Raw genomic sequence first — 8552 nt, 5'->3', positions numbered from 1 at the left:
AAAAGCATTGCGAATATATTGAGGTGTCATGTTAACATCGGTTAAATCGAATCCGAGTATAACATACAGAATTAACTAACGAACGGATACCATATTAAAGCTTTCAAAGTTTGAACTGATAATGAATATGCACTCATTATTGGAGTATTGATTCATATGATTCATAATGAAAAACACAACAAAAACATTGCCAGATATACCTCTACATACTCATACTCATACTCATAGAGGGTCCCAAAGTCCCACTAAAACGACCCAAAAGAGGAGGCCAGCGTGGGGAGACACCGGCCTACGATTCGGCAACCGCCCCAGTACTATCATACTGTGCAAAGAAAGCCACCTGCCATATTGTAGCATGCTTCATTTCTTTTATGGGACATGGTGTCCTTATTCATAGCCACATTACTCTATCTCTTGAAGAACAAAATATGGCTGACAAATCATGCATACCTTACCATATCCTAGTTGATAATTTATTTCAAAACTCCTTTAGCTGCCAACATAAATTTCTCTAGTTATGATAAACAATCCCACCAAACCAAAATTGGCTTTATCTTCTATTTTGCTTGGGTTTCCGAATCCGATCCACTTTCCCACTCTTCTTAATTTTTCTTATTCAATCTCTCCCATATGTAAGAATTCTATATTTGAAGCCATGATAGCTAAGGGTCCATTGTCCATCCCTTTTCACATGTGTATTTTTCAGTATTTATCATATGGTTTATAGTTTATGTACTCTTTATATATGCTTTTTGACGGAGCTTTCTAGTAATCTCTCTTTGGGTAAAGCGTACATTTATATTTTTATTGTCATATGTAATCATATGCCAAGGACATGCTATATCTAGTTTTTCTTTTCCTTCTCTTAAGGCAATGAATTAAGGGCATGTAGGATTTGGACCAGAATTTAATCTCCTCATAATTTTTAACGAACAGTATCATTGGGTATTTGGGTTAATTAAATAAATTTTTATATATTAATCCAACCATTTTTCAATATTTATTATGAATAAATACATCAAAAAGTTTTGTGTCCTAGGTTTTTGATGTAAAAGTTATGCGTTTATAAACTAGATAAATAAAGTAAAGTTCATGGAATAGTCTAAACACATCTAACATATAATCTGACAAAAACAACAATTACTCTATATCTGATCGTTATATTATACTCGAACTTGGTCAAGAGATTTTGCAAGCCCATTACCATAAGGGACCCACTAGCTATAATCGATTGTGGTAGGGAAAGACTCTTAGATTAGACCTTGAAGTTGTGTTTCTGATTATTTAATTATTTATCTAATTAATCTTGGATCTTCGTATTTTTCCTATTTAACTTTGAATTTTTTTTGGTTAAGTCAGTTTTTACCTCTATATAAATAGTTGACGTGTTATTTTTTTAATTATATTATTAAATTAAGGAGTTTTCAAAATATATTAGAGTTTTTCTCTACTAATTTTTTCCTCATTTAGGATTGTATTGTACAATTTGGTCTTAAGAACCATAGATTTCATCCACGCTATACATTATGTCAGCATCTTTTATTTTATTTTTTAAATCTAAGCTTGGTGAAATCTAATTAATCTAAGTTTGAAACCAAGTTATAAAAAAGAATTATTAAAAATCACTAATCCCAACGTGAATCGATCTTTTTTTTTTAATTTGAGTAAGGAAACTAGGGAGAGTTAAAAATCAATTCCTACGACCTTATACAGTAAATAACAAGTTCTTGATATACTTTAAGCAGATGTTTGTATTTGGATTTAAAGTAATTTAAGCAAGTAACTAAACTTGATTTAGATATTTACTTGAAATCTTAAATTTTCATAATAGTTCAAATTACATTACCAAAAACTGAATCATATTTTCTTCTTTGATAGAACAAAATTGACCATAAATTGTGATAGAGAAATGTATTAAATCAATTTCAATTATTGCACTACAAATATGAAACATTCAACATGTAAATTTAAGGATAGTAGTTCTTATAGTTAAGAGGTTATGTTTTTCTTCTGATATTTTGATTCAAATTTCAAACTAAGTTATAAAGAATAAAATTATTAATTTTTGTTTAATTCTGATGTGAATCTATCTATTTTTATTTGGGTAAAACAACAAGTTTGATAATAATATATAAAAGCTTGCTCGAAATAGATATTGCATGCATATAATAATGTAGCTTTTGGTGTATATTCCAAAGATTTTAAGGATAGGAATTTTGTGATGGTGACAAGCTAGGGATGGAAAAAATTCACTTTCTAGGGAATTTTGCAGTAAATCACAAGTTGTTTTACTTTAAAGGACTGAAATTGATAATAATAGTGGATATATGGACTCAATTAACTTAGTAAAATAGATTTTGTACGCTATATAACATTCCAATCATCCTCTCTGTGTCCTCATATGCATATGTTGACTGTTGGTGAAGAAAGGACTTCTCATTAGGACCCACTCGCTAGACCTAACATCCTTAGGCTCAACTACTCGTTGAGCCTAAGTACATGTGGTTCTGATAAACTACCAGACCCAACATCCTACGCTCAACTACACGTTAAACCCAAGAACATATGGGTGTGGTATGTTGCCAGACCCAACATCCCTAGGCTCAACATTTCGCCGAGTTTAAATGGATGTAAAACTGATGATTTTTCTAGGCTCTCTATTAAATCACAAGACTCCGTTTGTTTTTTTTTATTTATAAAAAGTTAAGGTAAAAAAATATGTTTCTCTCTATATCCCTAAGTGTATAAAAATCTTCGAAAGAACCTATTACTTATCTCTCATTAATAATGTGTAAGGATATTTATCTCTCATTAACGCTATTAGGATAAGATGACACTTCAACCCTTTCTCTTTATAAAAAGGGCAAGTTTCAAGGATTACAAAGGCTTTATGATTCCTTTAATGAGCTTAGGTTCATAATTTCCATTATGAATTGCATATTTATTTTCAGAATCTCTCTTAAGAATACCATTGTACTTTCTTCCTCGAAAAAGATATTTATTTAAACATAAGAGATTCCTCAAATCCATCAAAGGGATCATTTTTCAAGTTCCAACCACCTTGGCCTACCATTCACCAAGTACCGACTACCAGCCACTTTAACTAGAGAGAAGAACAAATAGCTTGAATCAATAGATTAACCAATTATTCGACACATAAGTCTTCGTTCTTAAGCTACTTGAATTTTAGGACATCATTCATTGGCATGATTTGTGGAAACATATAAAAACACCATCAATTGTTCTTCCTGAACTAGTTTTTTATATCTTTTATCGCTGTTAATGGTAGATGATCAAGACACACTTGAAATGGGATTTGTCATAAACCTCTCTATGACTGCTGGTATAACTACTCTACCAAAGCATTAACAACTTTTCAACCAAGTCTGACTCCTCATTAAGTTGGTGTTAATCATGCAAGAATCGCCAAGCCCGATGAGCCTAATACAGTAATAGAGAACCAGTCTTTATCATGTTTTTTAGTGGCCTCTATATTAAACTTATATTACTTATTAGCACAAATATACTAGCTAAGAAAAGCTTTATAGAGCTACAACATTACTCCACCAACAGGATAATGTTCATTCTTATGATTTTGTTGATGGTACCAATAAAGTTCATCAACAAGAAAGACTACTTTAATGATTAAGAATGTTTTAAATAAGCTTAGGAAACATAATTTATTGTGAATACTGGATGTGCACTGTTTATAAAAAATCAGAAGGCTATACAATATTTTTGTTACTTCAACTCAGAATATGATCTCTTATTTTGCTTAGGGATTCAAGGAGACAAGTAAATTCAGGTTACATGTTTGTCAACTTTATGTATGTCATGAGAACACTCGAAACCTTAAAACCTTTTCATAAGTGCATATGGAGTGATGACTTATTCAATAAAAAAAACCCTAAGAAGTCTCTTTGGAAACTATCCAAGAGAAAATGAGTCAACTAACTAAAGGCATCTACTGGAAAAGTCCCATGTATGGATTAACTTGTTTAAAATAACAATGTTTTCATCTTCTCTAGGTGATGCTTAAGAGCAATAACCACAAAACTTATAGGGATAAGATTAAGTCAATATCTCTAGTGCGATTGCATAATTTACCTTGGAATGGATCAATTCAGTCTCCTTAATGTGACTGCACAAACTCTCCAAGGAGAGGATAACTGGGGTGCAACTGGCCTAGACCTAACTAATAATATCTAAAACCTTCCTTCATAAATCCTTGAAGAGCATAACACATACATGCAAAAGGGATTGTAATTTCAAAATGACTCTGAGTAAAGCCCAAGGTCAGTTGTGAACTATATCCTCCATACTAAGAGTAGGCATTAACAAACTAACAAAATGACTCTAAGTAAAGCCTAAGGTCAGTTATGAACTATATCCTACCGAGGTTGATATACTCAACCTCGATAGGTATTTGAACTATATCCTCTCTTGCTGCCAAACATTAACAAACTCAATATCCTTCATACTAAGAGTGCTAAGGGCATCATCCTTATGAGTCTGCGGCAGATTTCCTCTCTCCCGAGGTTCACTAGCAATGACGAGAGAAGTACTTCTCTTATAGGGAGAACTACCCCTATACCAAAGATGGATACTAGGGTTTTACCCCCTCTAGTTCTAGGTTCCACTTTGATGAAGCTTTGTCCCCTATTGTTTCTCCTGGTCTCAAGTTGAAACTTGAACTCTTCATTAGAGGCAATAATATTCTTTTTATTTTATTTTATAGATAAACCTTACCTTAATCCTTTTAGGTCTATTTTTTTGTTTAAAGTAGAATAGGAAAAAAAAGCTTTTAGTGGGAAATGTCTAGAATGAAGGGTTTTTTTCTTGAATTAGAGCGAAACTGGTTTAGGGTTTTTTGTACAAACTAGTTTTTCATAAATTAAAAAAGAGAAAGTTAAAGAAAAAATAAAAGCAAGAAAAAATAGGGTTATAAAGGAAATATCTTTCCACCCTCATTATTGGATGTATGACATTTCGTGTCATCTCAAATCTTAAGAAGTTTATTCAATTTTTGTATTGAATGCACGTCGCCGTTTTGTTTCCTAGAAAACACCATATTTTAATAAAGATAAGTCATTTGATTATCTCTTTTAAATAAGAACTAGACACATGGCCATAAATAATCCCAATAATTCTGTAGAAATAGATCTACTAGGGAAGGTAAAAAGTCTCTTATTATCGGGACAAACAATTCTTAAGTAAAAAGATGTTCTTTATGGTTAATAACCTTAAAAAATCTTTGTGTGATAAATACGCAAAGACTTGGGGGATATTGATGGATCAACATGTTTTATGCATGTTATTTATTCTTAAAATCCATTGACCCAACATCTCCGGGCTTAGTTACGCACTGAGTTTAAGTACATGTGGGTCTGATAATCTACTAGACCCAACATCTTTGTTCTTAGCTACGTGTCAAGCCCAAGTATATGTGAGTCTAGTAATCTACTAACTCAACATCTCTCGGCTCAGCTAAACATCGAGCCCAAATACATATGGTTCTAACAATCTACCAAACCCAACATCTCTAGCCTTAGCTACGTGTTAAGCCCATATACATATAGGTTTGACCAACTACCAAACCTAATATCCCTAAACTTAGTTATGCATCGAGCCCAAGTACATGTTGGTCTGGCTAGTCGTCAAACCCCGCTTCCATATACTCATATATGAGCAGATCCTAAGTACATATGGATCTGGTAATCAAGCCTAAGTGTATGTGGGTTTGGCAAGCTGCGAGGCCCAACATTCCTAGGCTCAGCTATGCGCTAAGCCTAAGAAAATATGGGTTTGGTAGGTTACCAAACCCAACATCCCTAGGATCAACATCAATTGTTGAATTGATAATAAATTAATTTGTTTAATTTATATAATCTTATTTTGTTTAGGATTGTGATTTGTATTTTGGTCAATTTATTATGGAATCTAATGAGTCACACACATATGAACCATTAGTTATAAATTAAAATGGGATGATTAATCAAATATGACTTGATTGTAAATAAATTTTAGAAATTAAGGACTAGAATGCAATTTACATAGGAATTATAATTTTAAACCTATGAAATTCAAGTATGGAATTTATTGAATAAATTTTTAAAATTTTCCTGAAATAATATATTTGATATTATTCAAGGGCAAATTGATATTTTTCAATTTATAGGATTTTCAGATTTTCTTATAAATAGAATATTATGTCTCTTATTTATAAGTTGTACACACTACAATACAAAACACCTGAAAAACATAAAAAAAAAGAGCTAGTACTGACAGAACAATCATTCTCTCATCAAAAGGTATAGGAGATTTCTCACTAGTAATTCGTTTCGATTACTGTTAGAGGCTAGAGACTTAGACGACTTGTAATTTGCAACACCAACCTTGAAGTAATTATTCAAAGCAAAAAAAACATCTAATCTTCAAGTAATCTTTTTATAAACCCTTAACAACTTTAGATTTGTCTAATGGGATATTAGGACTCCTAAAAAAATTTTAAATGTATTATTTACGCTCATATATGTGTTTCTAAAAACCCAATATAGCTATTGTTTTGGAATAAAAGAAATATAAACAGTAGGGATATAGAATATATATATTTACTTATTTTTTTTATTTTGAAAGAATAAAAACTTATTTTAAAAGTATTCAAGACATGGATTTATTTTATATTTTTATCTTTGTTTTTTTAATTAAATATGTTTTTATAATTATTTTTTATTTTAAAATATTAACTAACCACAATTACAATTATCCAACATAATGGAATCTATTTGAATTGTCAATTAAGAGGGTGCTTATTTTTGTGGTAGCTGTTACGTTTAGGATAGACTACAGATATAAAGTGTTTGGTTACCATTTAAACCACAGATATAAAGTGTGAGACTCGGTTAAATTTGCAGTCTATCCACAAGTTCACGAGAAGCATTCCACATTTGCTTTTGTTGATTTGCAACCCCAGTTAATTAATCTCTCTTCACTAATAACTTTTGATAGAAAAGAGAAAAGAACCGTTATTTTATTGATTGACTAAAATACCCTCATCATCTTCTCAATCAGCCTCATCTTCTTTTATGTATCCTTGAGTGATATTTGGTTCAACCTACCTTGTTGCTTTGCTTTTTTTATTGTTATGAGATTGAAATCCTGAGGGCACACCTCAATTTGTACTCTCCAAACAAAAACATTTACCCTAAAAACGAGTGAGCAAACTTTTGAAAGACAGAAATTACCCTCGTCTTCTTCTAAGATCCCTAATATCCTTCCATAAAATCTACTTAGTTTTTTTTTTCTTCTCTTCTTTTTTTTACAAACCACTATCATTTACATCAGTAGATCTTGGTAAGCTAACCTTGATAATTTATTGCATCTATTTTCACTCTCTGCAGTTCAGATCACCTTCATCTTTGTTATGTTTAAACCTTACATTTTTTTTTACTAAAGGAACGAAAGTTATGATTGCTAATTCTTATGGTTTAGCAAGAAGAAGATAACCCATATCATGATTGTAAACAGTAGATAAGGGATTGCTAGTCGGGTAATCCAAATGTTTCTTCTAAAATCCTTAGTTCAAAACTGTGTAGAATGAAACCAATTATGTGATGTTGATAATTGCATAGATTACATAACAATTTTAGGATTCTTTACCTTTGATTACATTATCTTATAATTATATGTTTAGGTTTTTAGGTAATATATGTTGATCTCAAATAACCCTAAATTTTGAACTGTATGTTTAATAAAATCAATAGCCACTTGCAATATGAAATGTCTTTGATCACCATCATGATCAACATTATGCTACTTCCTTTTTTAAGGTTTGAAGGATAAGTTTTCATCTAAGTTTTTGTTTTGCATCCATAATCAAACAGATAATCACTAAACCACGAAGGTCACATAGACATTAGCTCCAAACCCATCACCAATTCCACTGTTATTGATTGGCCTGATTGGCCACAAACTTGAGAAGAAAAAATATATTTCAGTATTTGATCATAAAGTTAAAAAAAAAACAATTACTCTGATTGAAAATCAAATAGAATAATATTTTTTTCATGGAATAGAAGCTCTTGGAGTCTCCTATAACAAATTGAATTTATTCCTTAGCATTGCTAGTCATGGTAAGGTAAACAATATTTATTATAGACTGCCCATAAGTTGAAGATACATTACGTGAGATTGTTGTTTTTTCTTCATATTGGTTTAGGTGTAATACATGTTGTTATTTTTACCACACTTCTTCTTTTATATTTTTTTATCAAATTTTTTTTTACCCATATTATATATCTATTTTTAGGCATTGTATTGAATAATAGAACTATTAAACAAGGTTATCAATACATAACGAATTCTACAAAAAGGAACATTCATATGCTTATTATTAATGATTACATTATACTTATGACATTAACTACTTAATCTTATGTTTAGAAATAACATATCAAGTGAGGATATGAAAGATTCTTAAGGTCAAGATAAAGTATCTTGGATTAAAGAGGTTGCACACTTTCTGTGACATATGTATCAAGGCTATTGAGAAA

This window comes from Populus nigra, chromosome 7 (genome assembly GCF_951802175.1).
Source record: "Populus nigra chromosome 7, ddPopNigr1.1, whole genome shotgun sequence".
NCBI classification, from domain to species: Eukaryota; Viridiplantae; Streptophyta; class Magnoliopsida; order Malpighiales; family Salicaceae; genus Populus; species Populus nigra.
The sequence above is the reverse complement of the archived record's forward strand: the minus strand, read 5'-3'. Positions refer to the sequence as shown.